At 36.0% G+C, this 16,468-nt stretch overlaps 1 non-coding gene across 1 annotated transcript; it reads left to right on the plus strand.

The window, feature by feature from the left end:
* The first annotated feature begins 14,723 nt into the window (after positions 1-14,723).
* On the plus strand, positions 14,724-14,829 carry LOC119371600 (small nucleolar RNA R71). Its single transcript, XR_005179231.2, has one exon. It is a non-coding gene; the product is annotated as a small nucleolar RNA R71 (small nucleolar RNA).
* Positions 14,830-16,468: the final 1,639 nt, after the last annotated feature.

Genomic DNA, 16,468 nt, shown 5'->3' on the forward strand with positions numbered 1-16,468 from the left:
AAATTTCATATTAGATTTTTTAATAATTTTTTCTCTCCCACCTTGTAATTTTCAATTTCCTCTCTCCTCTCTCTTCTTTGCCGCTAACTCCATTCCTCTTCTCCATTGTATGATCACAGCTCCTCCCCATAGCACCACAACCTCATTTTTTGTTATTTCATGGTCAAGGAGCAACGCCAAGCCACCAAACATCGACCAAACCCTTCTCTCTCTCTCATCCTCTCTTGTTTCTGATCCAAACATCTTCTCCTCCATTAATGGTGTCTTATAGAGTATTCAATCCTGAAAATTTACGCTCCATTTCTCTCTCTAAAAAAAAATATAAAAATTCTGTATCAGTCTCTTTCTTGATCTTTATGTTTTCATAGATCTTGTAGTTCTCTCTATATATTTGAAATCAAATTAAGCTCTCATGTCAAATTCCACTGCAATTTTTTCATAATTTATTAATCTTTTTTGTACAACTTACAATCTTTAGAGCTCTCAAATGAAATCTTTAGATCTTGGTAGGATTTTGATTTTTTTTTTTTTTTTTTTTTTGTAATTTTCAAATTTTTTTAATTTTTTGGGTTAGTTTTTCAAATTAAAGATAATTATTATAAAAAAAATTATACTGTGGATTTCCACTTCATATAATTGTGGTTTATGCTTCCATTTTGCCTTTGTTATTTCTTTTGTGACCTTTAGCTTCTTCCTATGTAATTTTTATCTAATATTTTTTCTCCCTTCGGTATCACTTTTTTTATGTATGGAGAAAGCTTTTTTAAAGTAGGTTTTCCTAAGGTTTTATTTTCCTTTTTTTTATAAATAATTTACTACTTGTTTTGGAGTTGTGCTAATGTTATCTAATCTATTTTTAGTTTCATAGCTTTAAAAAATCTGAAAAGAACAGAGATGAACTAGAGCAAGGAGAGAAGATGAGCTCAGATTGGAGATCAGCGTTTTACTTTTTCTGGCAAGAGAGAGAAAGAGATGGGTAGAGGAGAGATGGGAGAGAAAAATAAAATTAAAATGGAGATAACATTATTAAAAAAATATGATGTGGCATTTTGAAAATAATTATTTGCTGACTAAGTAATTTCATGTCAGCTTTTCACCTGCAGTTGACTGGAAAACTGGTAAAAAGACTCCTGAGTTATTTCAATAAAAGTTCATGTATTTTTAAGTGATGAATTGAAGTATAAAGACAATTAAAAAATAAAGAGTATATTTGAGGGACGATGGATGAAAATAAGCCTTAAGTTATGTGTTTAAAATCTAGGGTAAAATACAGTTTGTACTTAACTATATTCTAATTAATATTTTTTGTCCATTTATTTTCGAGAACTTATCATGATGTTTCTAAGTTTTGTTTAAATTCTTTATTGGCTCCTTCCCTCTAAAAAATCAGCACCGTAAAGTTAGTTAAATACATTTTTTGAATGGAATATGTTTACTTTTTAGATGAAAAGTTCTATATTAACGACTTGAAAGTAATTTTTCAAAATAGAGAGAGGAAAGTATGAACTATCATATAATTTAGGAATCCAAGTATATTTTACTCTTATATTTATATTATGTTATTTTGAAAATATAAAGTAATATAAGATATTAGGTAGTATTAATTTAAGTCCGCAAAGAGATTTTCTTTTTTTTTTTTTTCGAAAAAGAATGATGAGCATCAAGAAACAAAACATACTGAATAATTGCTTGAGGGAGAGGACCCCACTCCACCAAACTAGACAAAAAATTAGCCCTTGACAATAAATGGGCACAAGGATCACTGATTTTTTTAGCAAATAGCAAAGCTACAGCACTGAACTCATTAAGAAGAGTTCTACACTCATTAAGCAAAATACCAAAACAGGAACAATCAGAAAGTAAAGTAAAAAGAAATTAAATTTCTTATTATTTATATTCTTATTTATATTATTTATATATTTTTCTATATATAGAGATAATTTTATTTCTTATAGGAAATTTGTTATAGGAATATATTCTTGTAGAATTCTTATATATATTATTTTTATATTAATATATTAATTATTATTTTTAAATAAAATTATTTATATATATATTATTTATATATATATTATATAAATAATAATATATATATAAGAATTCTTAAAAAGCTTGGATGACCACCAGACAGTCACACTCAACTTCCAAACTTCCCAACAAACCTTTATTCTTTAACTAGCTTAGGGCCTCACGGAACTCAACAACTCAGCCATATTTGCGTTCATGACACCTTCCATAACCATGCTGCCACCTCCCATCCATAGACCCTTGTCATCCAACAACAGCCACCTAAACCTGCTCTATGCATTACAACATCCCATGCAGTATTGAAATTTAGTTTACACAGGCCCAATTTTGGAGCACACCACTTCACAGGAAATGGCAACTGCCCTTGAAAGCCTCCACGATGCTGACTTTTCTGCGCCATCTGCCAGTTATCTGTGATATGCCTAGCTCTTCTTATAATGATCGAGGATGGAACCTGCTTTTGAGCCCATACCATCTGATTTCGATTCCACCACAACTCACATGCTAAAGTAAATGCTAGGCCCCATTTGTCCTTAGACACATTAATGAGAATCGACTCTGCAACAGACTGAGTTTCTTTTAGTGTCGGTAATAGTGATTTACCGGTCTGTGAATAGTACCATCGGTCCGGGACTTGGTATTATTTTAGTCCGAAAAAATTACTATGCATATTTAATCTTTTATTTACTATTTTTGGAGTATGTTTGCATGATTTAGGCGGTAGAAAATATTTCATAAATATTATTGGAGAGTTTATGTATTAAATGAATATTATTTCTAGTGTGGTATATTAAGAAATAAATGAGGAATTCTTGTAGTGGAGTTAATTTAATTAATTGGTGGAGTGAAATCATAAGTAGAAGAGAATTATTTGAGGAATATTTAGAGCCATTGGATGAGATTACTTAGGACTTGATCTTAGCCACACATTTGGCATTAAATGAGGAAGTAAAATTTGATTTTGTCACCTTAAAGTTATCACCACCTAAGTAACACTTTCTCTTTCTTCTCTTCTCCTTCTCCAACGCCATTTTCATCTTCTTCCTCTTCCTTCATTTTCTTCATTTTCTTACCTCCAAATTACCACCAAGCTATCTAATTAAACCATGGAACAGTACTTAATTCTTAAGAATTAAGTAGTAGAAGTTGAGATTGGTGATTAAAAGCAAAGAGAATTGAAGTTACCATTGAAGCAAGTAACTTATGGTTTTTGAGTTTTGTGAATTAATAAGTAGAATTCATGGTTTAGACATGTTATTGATGCATTAAATCATGCTCCAACTATTTCTTTTGTCAATTTTTGCTTTTAATGTTGATTTCTCATACTTTGAAGAGGTTGGAGAACCATCCTCAAAAGGTAAAGAGAAAGTCAAGGAGTAAGGCTTTCCAAGCTTATTCAAGCTTGTTAATAAGGTTAGTGCAATCATATTCTCTTTCCCCTTTCACTTGTTTAAGTTGTTTTTACATGGTTAGGTTTTTGAAAGTATTTTGGGAACTTTATATGTTTTGGTTAAATTGATGAATTTTAATGTTAGATATGTTCTGAAGTGGGATTGGAACTCATTTTCAACCCCTTTATACTTCCCATCTATTTCCTACTTCTTCATGAAAGTTGTAGCTCTATTTCTCAGCTTTCCAAAACATATTCTTATGTCTAATTCCAATGCTTGTAGCTCAACTTATGATTTAAATACCAAAACTGGTTCTGTTATGGTGTCTTATCTGTATGTCCGAAATGATTGTCCATTTTGACCACTAAAATGGCAAAATAATGTCTTATGTTCTTCATAAAAGTTGTAGCTCTACTTCTTAGCTTTCTAAATTATCCTCTTTTGTCCAATTTGAATACCTATAGCTCAATTTATGATTTTATTACTAACACTGATTCTGTCATGGCAGCCCACCAGTATTTCCGAAATTTTGCTCATCTTTGACCCTTAAAATGATAAAACTAGGTCTTGAGTCCTTCATGAAATGTATTTCTAAATATCTTAACCAATCACTGGATTTGGATTTATCAAAATTGAGTGCTCGGATAAGTAGGGATTAAATAAACATGGAGTTGGATGTGTTGAATCAGGACTGGGCTATTGGTCTGTGTTTTGAGCTTATTTTCAGTATCTTAGAGGTTGATCTAGACTGTGGTTTCTTCATGACATTTGTATATTTTCGTTTTAGCTTTCTAAAGAATTAAATTTTACTCACTTTGGAGACCTACAACTTCAGTTATACCCTGAAAACCCAGCAAAGGTCAAGTTTATGAAAATGCCGAAAATTTCTTGATTTATGTACTTTTATACTATATTAAGTATATATATATATATATATATATTTTGAATATTTCCTTTGAATTTCTTAAGTAATAATAACAAAAAAACAGAGAATGTGGTAATTTTTGTAAGGTGTAAGTTGAGAAATTTTGAAATGATGGGTAGTAAGTAATGGAGTGTTTTGCTTAAGAATTTTGAATAAGTAATAAAGTCCTTTGTGAAAGAATGATTTTGATTTGGGCTCTACTATGCATGATTGAAATGTGGTATGATGAGATTGATTTTGTTATGTGAAGCTATGATCATATGCTAGGGTTATCAGCCCTTATAACTAGGCGGACGCGCTTATTTGTGTGATGGGGGTGGCGCTTTCATAGGCCACGATTGTGTGATGGGGGTGGCGCTAACATAGGCCACGATCAAATTTGCTTATGTTCATTTTGTATTAGTACGAGCCTTAATTAAAGAATGAACATATTTGTATTTATAATCTTCTTATTGCTTTCAAAGTGTTTTAATTAAATTAATGCGATTTCGGTACTTATATAATTGAGTAATTTAAAGCATTTGCGAGACTTGCCTTGGCTATTCTTGTTATTTTAATTGTTGGTTATTTAGCACCACTGAGTCTTCCACTCAGCGCGTTGATTTTTATCACGCGCAGGTTAGGAGCGGAGGATGTTTCTTGACAGCATTTTTCGCAAGTGTACGAAATCGCAACAAGTAATATAGAGTAAGAGAGTATCGTATCCACAGGGATTGTATATCAATTACCAAAATTATGTTAACCTATTATTATTTAGACGATGATAAGGGAGAATCGCTATAAGGAAAATAAATTTTAAAGTAAAAACAGAAGAGATCAAGCACAAAATTCAGGTGAAAAGAAATCAGAGAATTAAACTACTAGGGAATTTGATTTCACTTAATTCTATCCAGCTTATTCTATTAGTTCATTAATCAACTTTAATTGTTCAAGTAGGAGAAACAACCCTAGAGTTACTAACAAGCTCTCCCGATGTATTGTTAGCTATTCTAATCCAGTTTAATTACCTATCTTTTAATAGTGAAATCAAACATAAATCAGATCCTTAGGTTTTATGGTTGTTTTGTGAGTTCATAACTTAATAATCAATAACTTATGAAAACCCCCCTTGAGTCAAACCATATAGCTTCCGCGTCAAGTTATTATTCTCAAGTAACTTATTATCTTTTTCATGTCAATAACCCTTCTCCCGATAGTGATTATTGAAATAACTCAATCCAGGGGAAATTTTCTGCCTGGAAGCCTTAAGCACAATAATAAGTTATAACAAGAACAATGAAAAATAAATCTAATATTATAAACTGGAATCGAATTAAGTTACATCAAATCCCTAGTATAAAAGTTTAGCTGGACATAGTAATTAAATAAAACTTAGTCATACTTGAATCATTCATCATATTTAAAGACAATAATGAAAAGAAAGAAACAAGATGAAGAGTTTAGAATAAAAACTGTATCACAACTATATGGATGGCTTCCTTGATTCTTGGCACAATTCTTGGATGCTTGAAGTCTTGAGAGAGAGTAAATTATGTAGAGAGTAGCACAAAAAACGAGATATATCTAGCACTGAGGAGTTTTCTTCTTTATATAGAGCTCCTGGAGGTAAGTCTGAATCCTTTTAGGAAATAGAATCCTTATTTAGTGCAAAATCCTTTGTAGGAGATCATGACTGTTTAGGCTTTTGATTTCCTCTTGATTAGGACTCCTTTTCCCCCAAAAATAGGTCTAGGTCTTGTTTAGTGTGTTTAGGAAACTCCCCGAGGTCGGTCCATGTGAGAGAAAGCTTGATTTACGTATCTAGTTCACGCTGGTTCCGCCTGCGCAGCACGGGCGTGCTTCATGGCACGGGCTGGGTGTGCTTTAGTCTGGAAGTCTGGCTAGTGAAGCACGGGGTGTGCTAGACAGCACGGGCTAATGATTTCCTGAGGCACGGGCGTGCTACCAAGCACAGGCAAGGCGTGCTTTCTTTTGGAAGTCTGCCTAGAATTGCCATGGGCGTGCTAGGCTTGACACGCCCTGGTCCCATTATAGCACGGCCGTGCCTTTGGACACCACCCTGGCTGTTCTCTCTTCTGTCTCTCCTTTTGTTTCCTTAGCTTCTAGCACGGTTGTGCCTTCTAGCACGGCCTGGGCGTGCTAGAAGCTAAGTGTCTTGCATTGTAAAGTTCTTTTCTGCGCCAAATTCCTACAATTATCTCTTAGATCGAGCGGGTTAAGAATCAAGGAAGCTTTGAATACAATTATACTAGAAGTGAATTAAAATCAAATTAAAGTAACAAAAACTTACTGAAATTCTAATAAAAACTATATTAAAAACACTATGAAATTAACTCCTATCAAAATTCCCCAAACTTAAACCATTGCTTGTCCTCAAGCAACAAAACTAAGAGAAAATAATTTGACGATACTAGCTTACCATGGTTGGAGATGATCTCAATAAACTTTCAAGATATCATGATTAGTAAACAAGTGAATAAACTCAATCGTTCTCCATGCTATTCATACTTAAGCTTGACTTTTATTATTGAATAAAGCACGTTCATTGAGTAAAATATAAGTTTAAAGAGATTGTCAACAATGATACTTATTCAATTTATGATAAATAGGACATGAATTATCTAAAGAATTTTCAACCTTTTAAAAATAAGACAATTGATAGTGCAAAAGTGGCATTCCCATATGCAGAATTAGTCATCCTTTCTCCACGATTTAAATGCATCCGATTAAAAGATCAAAAGGTCTTTATTTTGGGTTGTAATGGGGCTTTCTTGGTGTAAACTTTGCTTAATCAAAGAAAGGGATAAAAGGTAGACAAAGAGTACAAAAGAGTGTATGATATTCAGGATTCTATTTTAATTTAGAAAAATATTTTACTGGTTCTAGGGAGTATCTGTTTTGAATTTTCCTACTAGCTAGAGGCATCTTGGGCAAGGTCTTTCCATAATATTTTGGTACTTTTCTTCCTTGCTTTTTCCATTCTACTTGAATTCTTTTGATTGTGCCTCTTTCTTGATTCTTCCTTCTTTTCTTTATTTGGTAAGCTTGCTAGCATTAACTGATAAATTCTCCCTCTTTGTTGCTATATTCTAATTAAAAGTCGAATCTTTCAATCATACAATCCCTTGTACTTAGGGTAGGACATTTGAATTTGGCTTTAAGGGCTCGGTTTATTGAGGGTGAAGAAGAAAATTTTACGGTTTATGGCTTCAAAGTTGGCTCGAGGGTCATATTTTTAACTTAGGTGGTCTAGGCTAAACATAGGTTTCAACAAAAATGCCTAAATCATCTCTTTCAAAATGTAAACATTTAAATTTTTCGCCTTGAAGGGAATTCTAATTTTTGTTCTAGGAATGCCAAGGTTTAAATAACTTTAGAGTAAAACACACCTATATATCATAACTTTCATAAAAATCAATGTTTAAAAGTCTAAAAACAAATAGTTTAGATCAATGAACATATTTAAGTCAAAATTTCAAATTCAGAGCTTAAATATACTAGAATTGAGAATCAACTATATTTAACACTTATTACTAGACATGAGAACCTTCAAGCTTGCTTGTAATCATTCCAACCATGTTAAGCAAAAACAAAAATTTTTAGCTAAAATTCCCTTCCCCCAATTCAATCAATCACATTGTCCCCAATGTGTATAAATTCCCCAAACTTATTGCATTACTTAGAAGAAAAGCAGTAAGAGAGTAGAAGAAACTTTACCAACATTGTATTGAACAATACAATAGAACGGGTGCGGAATGTCTTAGCTAAAAGAGCAACTAAACATTAAGAAAAGGAAACTACTAAAAGTTATAAGAATTCAACAAACAAACTAAAAAGAAGAATGAGAAGTAACCAAGTCAATGTATCAGAACTAAAAAGAAACATAAAAACAAAAGAAAAGTGAGAAATCCATCAATTCTCCGGTGGTGGGGGTGGCTGCAGAAGCTGGAGAATGGTCTGGAGCTGGCCTTGCATGGTGTCCATCCTAGAATCAAGGCTGCCATTCATGATTTCGATGGACTGGAAACGGTCTGCGATCATTGTTTCCATCCCGTTAAGGCGCGTGTCAAAAAGGTCCATTCGAGACATCATTCTGGCGAGGACCTCATCATTTGACATGGTGGACGTACCTTGGAATGATGGACCAGCGCCGGATGTACTTGCACCAAAAGAAGAGGTAAAAGGGGGAGGGTTATCCTCCTCCATGTTAGCACCGCCTGCGGCCTCGGCTCCTTCATCATCAGAATCAACCTCTGGAGCACCAACTATCCGATACGCATCCCCGACTTTTTCAATCAATTTCATGTGGATCATAACATCCAAATCCAGTCTGGTACCACGCCCTCCTCCTACACTATCATAGAGTGGTCTAGCCGGGTTCCATATTTGTAAAAACATAGCAATACGGGTCACAAAACACCCCATCATGATAGCCCCTTTTTCGGCTCTAGCCACCTGTGCAAATCTTTGGCAAAGCCAATACCCAACATTCAGCAAAACTCCTCTTTCAATGGCCCATAAGAAGTATAACTCATTTAAACTCAGAACGCCATCACTTTCACTCCTTCCAAAGATAGTATTAGATAAGAACTTATGCACATATCTTAGGGCAGGATTTCTCAATTTAGAGGCTTTTGAATATCTAGGATTATAATTCACTTCACCAGTAAAATCGTTCCAAGTATTACATGCACTAAAATCACTAGGTATTTGTATTTGAGCATTTTCTGTGGGGAATCCAAAAATATGGCTAACTTCATTCACAGATAATTCAAAGTCTCTACTCATTAGCCTAACGCGAATTCTGCTTGGGGGAGATGTAGGCAAAAACAGAATAAAAGAGGAATAGGAACTCAAAAATTCTAGAGTTAAAGGTGCATAGACTAGATCATTCATTTCTAAAAATTGCCCCCATCCGATACGTTTAAGTGGTTCCAACACAATATCTATAAGACCCACTTGTGCTAAAGCAGCCTCATCAATGAATCGATTTGGTAAAATAGGCCGAAGAGATAGTTTAGTGTACCTTTCTTGTTGCTCGGAGGAGGCAAACTCGAATGGAAGCGCTGGTGGTGAAGGTGGTTGAGGAGCCATGGAGGATCGCGCAGTTGGCCTTTTTCGAGCCGCAACGGAGGATGCGGGTCTGCTGCGTTTGTATCTAGGAGGCATTGTTGGAGTTGATTATATGAAAATTTTGGGTGGAGAGTGTTTGATTTGAGAGAAAAGGGAGAAGAAGAGGGAAAATTTGAGAGAGAAGAGCTGACGGCTAGGGCGTGCGAGGTAGGAAATGAAGCGGTTGAAGGCGTGCTCTTTAAATAGGGGCGCCAATTAATGCGTGGGTCTGATCATGGCATGGCCGTGCGTCGAAGCACGGCCTGGGCATGCTTTTGTCTGACCTGCAATACAAAAGAGAAAGCGTACCTGGCACGGGCGTGCTGAGGAGCACGGCTTGGGCGTGCTCTTCTCTGCTTCTCAAGTGAAAAAGTGCCTGGGGACAGCACGGGCATGCTATTTGGCACGCCTTGGGCGTGCTTGTCCCTGACTCTCAAGTGAATTTTCCCTTTTCTAAGGCACGGGTGTGTTTTGGGGCACGGCTGGGGCGTGCCTGCTTCTGCCTCCCAAGTGACTCCACTTTGAAAAAAAATGCACGGGCGTGTTGCAGAGCACGCCTGGGCGTGCTAGACCCTCACTGCATGGCACGGTCGTGCTAGGGAGCACGGCTAGGGTGTGCTTGCTTCTGGATTTTCACTTTTTCCGACAATTAAAATTCTAACTAAAACAAAAGAACAATTATGGAGAAAATTTGGGAATTTTGCAAATAATAAAACAGAAAATAGAATAATTAAATAAAACGACAATTTAACAAGAAAAATTATATGGGTTGTCTCCCACAAGCACTTTTGTTTAACGTCGTTAAGTTCGACGCACTTAGCCTAGTTTAGGCTAAACAAGACCAATTGTGCTCTTGATGGGCTCAAAGTTGTCACTGTGATAATTTCTCAAACGTTGAGCATTTACCTTAAAGCTTGGATTTGACTTACCATCCACTATTTCAATTGCTCCATGAGGAAAAATTTCCTTGATTGTGAATGATCCAGACCATCTAGAGCGCAACTTACTAGGGAATAACCGGAGCCTAGAATTATAGAGCAACACCTGCTGGCCTACCTTTAGATCCCTCATGATAATGCGCTTATCGTGCCATTGTTTAGTGCGATCTTTGTAAATTTTGGCACTTTCATAAGCATGGAGGCGCATTTCATCCATCATATTTAGCTGTAGCAATCGCTTTTGACCAACTTCCTTTGCATTGAAGTTAAGAAATTGAATGGCCCAAAACGCCTTATGTTCTAGCTCAATAGGAAGATGACAAGCCTTACCATACACCATGCGATATGGAGACATACCTATAGGTGTTTTGAATGCAGTTCTGTAGGCCCATAGAGCATCGTCTAGCTTTTTGGACCAATCCTTCCTTGATTGTGCAACAGTGGTTTCGAGGATCTTTTTGATTTCTCTGTTGGTGACCTCTACTTGTCCACTTGTTTGAGGATGATATGGAGTACCTCCGTCCGTGATTATCGCCCTGGGAGTGCCATGCCTTGTAAAAATATTTTTCTTGATGAAGTGCATCACACTTTTGGCATCGTTATTTGGAAGAGCAACAGCCTCTGCCCATTTTGACACATAATCCACCGCCACTAGAATGTATTGATTTGAATATGATGGTGGAAAAGGTCCCATGAAGTCCAGACCCCATACATCAAAGATTTCGACTTCAAGGATGCTGTTTAGGGGCATCTCATGTCTCTTCGAAATGTTACCTAACCTTTGACAAAGATCACAAAGACGAACATAATTATAAGCATCTTTAAAAAGATTAGGCCAATACAAACCACTTTCTAGTATACGCGCAGCTGTCTTGTTTGCTCCAAAGTGACCTCCACATTCCATTGAATGGCAGAATTTAAGGACACTTTCTATTTCAGTTTCCGGTATACATCTCCTGAATAGCTGATCACTGCAATACTTGAACAAAAATGGCTCCTCCCAATAGTAGAATTTGATATCATGAAAAAATTTTTTTCTTTGTTGGTAAGAAAAATTGGGAGGAGGAATTTTGCAAACAAGATAATTAACTATGTCAGCGTACCAGGGGGTTTGAGCATTTGCTACTAGAAGAAGTTGCTCATGGGGAAAGCTTTCATTGATTTGTAGCTCGCTTGTATCTCCTTCCCCCAATTCAAGCCTGGAAAGATGGTCAGCTACGAGGTTCTCGGTTCCCTTTTTGTCGCGAATTTCTAGGTCAAATTCTTGCAATAGAAGTACCCAATGAATGAGTCTCGGTTTTGCATCTTTCTCTTCCAGCAAGTACTTGATGGCTGAGTGATCTGTGTAGACTATTGTTTTGGCTCCAATTAGATATGCCCTGAATTTGTCAAAAGCGAAAACAATAGCTAGCAATACTTTTTCAGTAGTTGCATAATTCAATTGCGCATCATTTAATGTGCGACTTGCATAATAAATAACATGCAACTTCTTGTCTTTTCTTTGTCCAAGAACAGCTCCTAAAGCATGATCACTAGCATCACACATGAGTTCAAAGGGTAACGTCCAATCTAGTGTAGTGATGATCGGGGCTGAGATTAACTCCTTCTTCAACCTGTTAAAAGCATCTAAACACTTTTTGTCAAAATCAAAAGGAACATCTTTAACTAATAGATTGCAAAGAGGTTTAGTGATTTTTGAGAAGTCCTTTATGAATCTCCGGTAAAACCCTGCATGCCCAAGAAAACTTCTTATTCCCTTCATCGAGTTAGGAGGAGGCAGTTTTTCAATTACCTCAATTTTCGCCTTGTCAACTTCAATCCCTTTTTGAGAGATCTTATGCCCTAGGACAATACCTTCACTAACCATGAAGTGACATTTTTCCCAATTTAAAACAAGGTTAGTGTCTTCACATCTTTGCATTACTAAAGATAGATTATGAAGGCATGCATCGAAAGAAGAACCAAACACAGAAAAATCATCCATGAATATTTCAATAAATTTTTCTACCATATCAGAAAAGATGGACATCATGCACCTTTGAAAGGTTGCAGGGGCATTGCATAGCCCAAACGGCATTCTTCTATAGGCAAAAGTGCCATAAGGACATGTGAAAGTAGTTTTCTCTTGGTCTTCAGGAGCTATGGGTATTTGAAAGTATCCTGAATAGCCATCTAAGAAACAATAAAAAGGATAACCTGCAAGTCTTTCAAGCATTTGATCAATAAAGGGTAGGGGAAAATGGTCCTTGCGTGTAGCTTTATTTAGTTTTCTGTAATCTATGCACACACGCCAACCTGTGACTGTTCTTGTGGGAATTAATTCATTGTTTTCATTAGAAACAACAGTCATACCTCCTTTCTTTGGAACAACTTGGACAGGACTTACCCAATTACTGTCTGAAATCGGATAAATGATACCGGCATCTAGGAGTTTGATGATTTCAGCCTTGACTACCTCCTTCATGTTTGGATTCAGTCGTCTTTGGTGCTCGATTGAAGGCTTGTAGTCTTCTTCCATTAAGATCTTATGCATGCACACACTTGGACTTATTCCTTGTAGATCCGAGATAGACCATCCTAACGCTTTCTTGTGCCTTCGTAGAACCTGCAACAACCTTTCCTCTTGATCAAGTGTTAAGTGAGAAGAAATAATAACAGGAAAAGAATGGTTCTCACCTAGGAATGCATGTTTTAAATGAGGTGGAAGTTGTTTTAGTTCATGCTTAGGTGGTTCCTTTTCTTTTTCATTCATGATGCTTGGTTCATTCATGTTGTTTTCGACATGCAAAGTGCTTTCCACACATTCATCAACAACATCAATTCTAAAACAGTCTCCATAGTCCATAGGAAGTTTACAAGATTTAAGTACATCAAATACAATCTCTTCCTGTCCAACTCTTAAAGTCAACTTACCCTCATAAACATCAATTAATGCTCTTGCAGTTGCAAGAAAAGGTCTTCCAAGGATTAGAGATCCTTCCCTGTCTTCATCAATGTCAAGGATAACAAAATCAACAGGAAAGATGAATGTACCTACCTTTACAAGCACGTCTTCTACAATCCCTCTAGGATATTTAATTGAACGATCTGCTAATTGCAAAGACATTCTTGTTGCTTTAAGCTCTCCCATTCCTAGCATCTTAAAAACTTCATAGGACATAAGATTAATGCTAGCACCTAAATCTGCCAAAGCCTTTTCAAAGTCAAGATTACCAATGTTACAAGGGATAGAAAAACTTCCTGGATCTTTTAACTTTGGAGGCAATTTGTTTTGGATAATTGCACTGCACTCCTCAGTTAACATTACCATTCCTTGATCATCGATTTTTCGTTTCTTGCTCAGGATATCTTTTAGGAACTTAGCATAGCTAGGCATTTGAGCAAGAGCTTCAGCAAAAGGAATATTGATTTGAAGCTTCTTAAATACATCCAGGAACTTGAGGAAGCTCTTGTCGTCTTGTGCTTTCTTCAATCTTTGTGGAAAGGGAACAGGGGGAACATAGGGTTTTACCTTTTCTTGTTCTTCTAAGTCAATGATGGGCACCTTTGGTTGCTCCTTTTCTTCCTTCTCTTTCCTTGAAGGTTCATCTAATTGTTTGCCACTCCTCAAGGTGATAGCCTGCTCTTGTTCTTTTGGATTCTTTTCAGTATTGCTAGGTAACGTACCTTGAGGTCGAGTTGCCATCATGTTTGCAAATTGCCCTAACTGAATCTCAAAATTTCTTATTGCAGCCTGCTGGATTTTATGGTTTTCTCTGGTTTCATTCATGAACTCCATGTGTGATTTAGAAAGAGCAGTGAGGAGGTCATCATGAGATTTCTTTTCTGGAGGGTGGAAACCTGGTGGTGCATTCAAGGCATTGTTAGGATTACCATAGGATAGATTAGGATGATTCCTTAACCTGTTATCATATGAATTGGAATAAGGGTAATTCTTTCTTCCTTGATTCATCACATAGTTCACTTGCTCCAAAGTTTGCGGATTTAAAGACTCCATGATGCATTCCCCAATTCCATGTTGTCCATTGCACCTATCACAAACTTGCATAATAGCATTCACAGGATTAGTAGTTAACATGTCCAATTTCCTTACCATGTTATCTACCTTGGCATTAAGTGCTGTAATGGCGTCTATTTCATAGACTCCTGCAGTTCTTCTTCTTTCGGTATTGTTTTGGTAGTGGCTGTTGCTTGCCATTTCCTCTATCAACTCATATGCTTCATCAATTCCTTTCTTTTCAAAGGATCCACCTGCAGCTGCATCTAGAGTAATTTTGATGTTAGGGGATAATGCATTATAAAAAGTTTGTACCTGTAGCCACTTGGGCAAACTGTGATGAGGGCACTTTCGTAACAAGTCCTTGAATCTTTCCCAAGCTTCATACAGGCTTTCTTGATCATGATGAGCAAACGTCATTATCTCATTGCGCAACTTGGTGGTTTTTGAGGATGGAAAGAATTTAGCTAGAAACTTTTGAGCTAACTCATCCCATGTGGTGAAACTTCCAGCGGGACATGATTGTAACCAAGATCTTGCCTTATCCCTAAGAGTAAAAGGGAAAAGCCTCAGCTTGATTGCATCTTCAGAAACACCATTTTGTTTGAATGTGTCACAAATTTCCAAAAAATTGGTGATGTGAGCATTAGGATCTTCACTAGGCAACCCCCCATATTGGATCGAGGTAGAGAGCATTTGGATAATTGCGGGTTTAATCTCAAAGTTATTAGCTTCTACCCTAGGTCTTGTAATACTTGAGGTTGTCCCATTCAGATTAGGTGTTGTATAATCCCTTAAGGTACGGACCGGATGTTGAAGTGGTGGTCCAACTATGTTCTCGTTTCTGTTTTCGTTTTCATTTTCGTTGGCCATGTCTGCTTGTTGTTCGAGTTTTATTTCTCTTGCTTTTCTTGCAGCGTTGTGCCTACGAAAGGTTCTTTCAATTTCTGGATCAAAGACTAGAGGTTCAGTCTTCCTTGATCTTCTTTGCATAAAACACCTGGAATAGTTCTTAAAAGAAACTTTAAATAAAAACAAAAGAGTGTCTAAACTAACAATAGGGTAATTCATATTGATATTGATATGCCAATCCCCGGCAACGGCACCAAAAACTTGACAGCGTTTTTCGCAAGTGTACGAAATCGCAACAAGTAATATAGAGTAAGAGAGTATCGTATCCACAGGGATTGTATATCAATTACCAAAATTATGTTAACCTATTATTATTTAGACGATGATAAGGGAGAATCGCTATAAGGAAAATAAATTTTAAAGTAAAAACAGAAGAGATCAAGCACAAAATTCAGGTGAAAAGAAATCAGAGAATTAAACTACTAGGGAATTTAATTTCACTTAATTCTATCCAGCTTATTCTATTAGTTCATTAATCAACTTTAATTGTTCAAGTAGGAGAAACAACCCTAGAGTTACTAACAAGCTCTCCCGATGTATTGTTAGCTATTCTAATCCAGTTTAATTACCTATCTTTTAATAGTGAAATCAAACATAAATCAGATCCTTAGGTTTTATGGTTGTTTTGTGAGTTCATAACTTAATAATCAATAACTTATGAAAACCCCCCTTGAGTCAAACCATATAGCTTCCGTGTCAAGTTATTATTCTCAAGTAACTTATTATCTTTTTCATGTCAATAACCCTTCTCCCGATAGTGATTATTGAAATAACTCAATCCAGGGGAAATTTTCTGCCTGGAAGCCTTAAGCACAGTAATAAGTTATAACAAGAACAATGAAAAATAAATCTAATATTATAAACTGGAATCGAATTAAGTTACATCAAATCCCTAGTATAAAAGTTTAGCTGGACATAGTAATTAAATAAAACTTAGTCATACTTGAATCATTCATCATATTTAAAGACAATAATGAAAAGAAAGAAACAAGATGAAGAGTTTAGAATAAAAACTGTATCACAACTATATGGATGGCTTCCTTGATTCTTGGCATAATTCTTGGATGCTTGAAGTCTTGAGAGAGAGTAAATTATGTAGAGAGTAGCACAAAAAACGAGATATATCTAGCACTGAGGAGTTTTCTTCTTTATATAGAGCTCCTGG

The sequence above is a fragment of the Jatropha curcas genome, chromosome 7 (assembly GCF_041381405.1).
Source record: "Jatropha curcas cultivar XTBG-Jc1 chromosome 7, XTBG_Jcur_1.0, whole genome shotgun sequence".
Lineage (NCBI taxonomy): Eukaryota > Viridiplantae > Streptophyta > Magnoliopsida > Malpighiales > Euphorbiaceae > Jatropha > Jatropha curcas.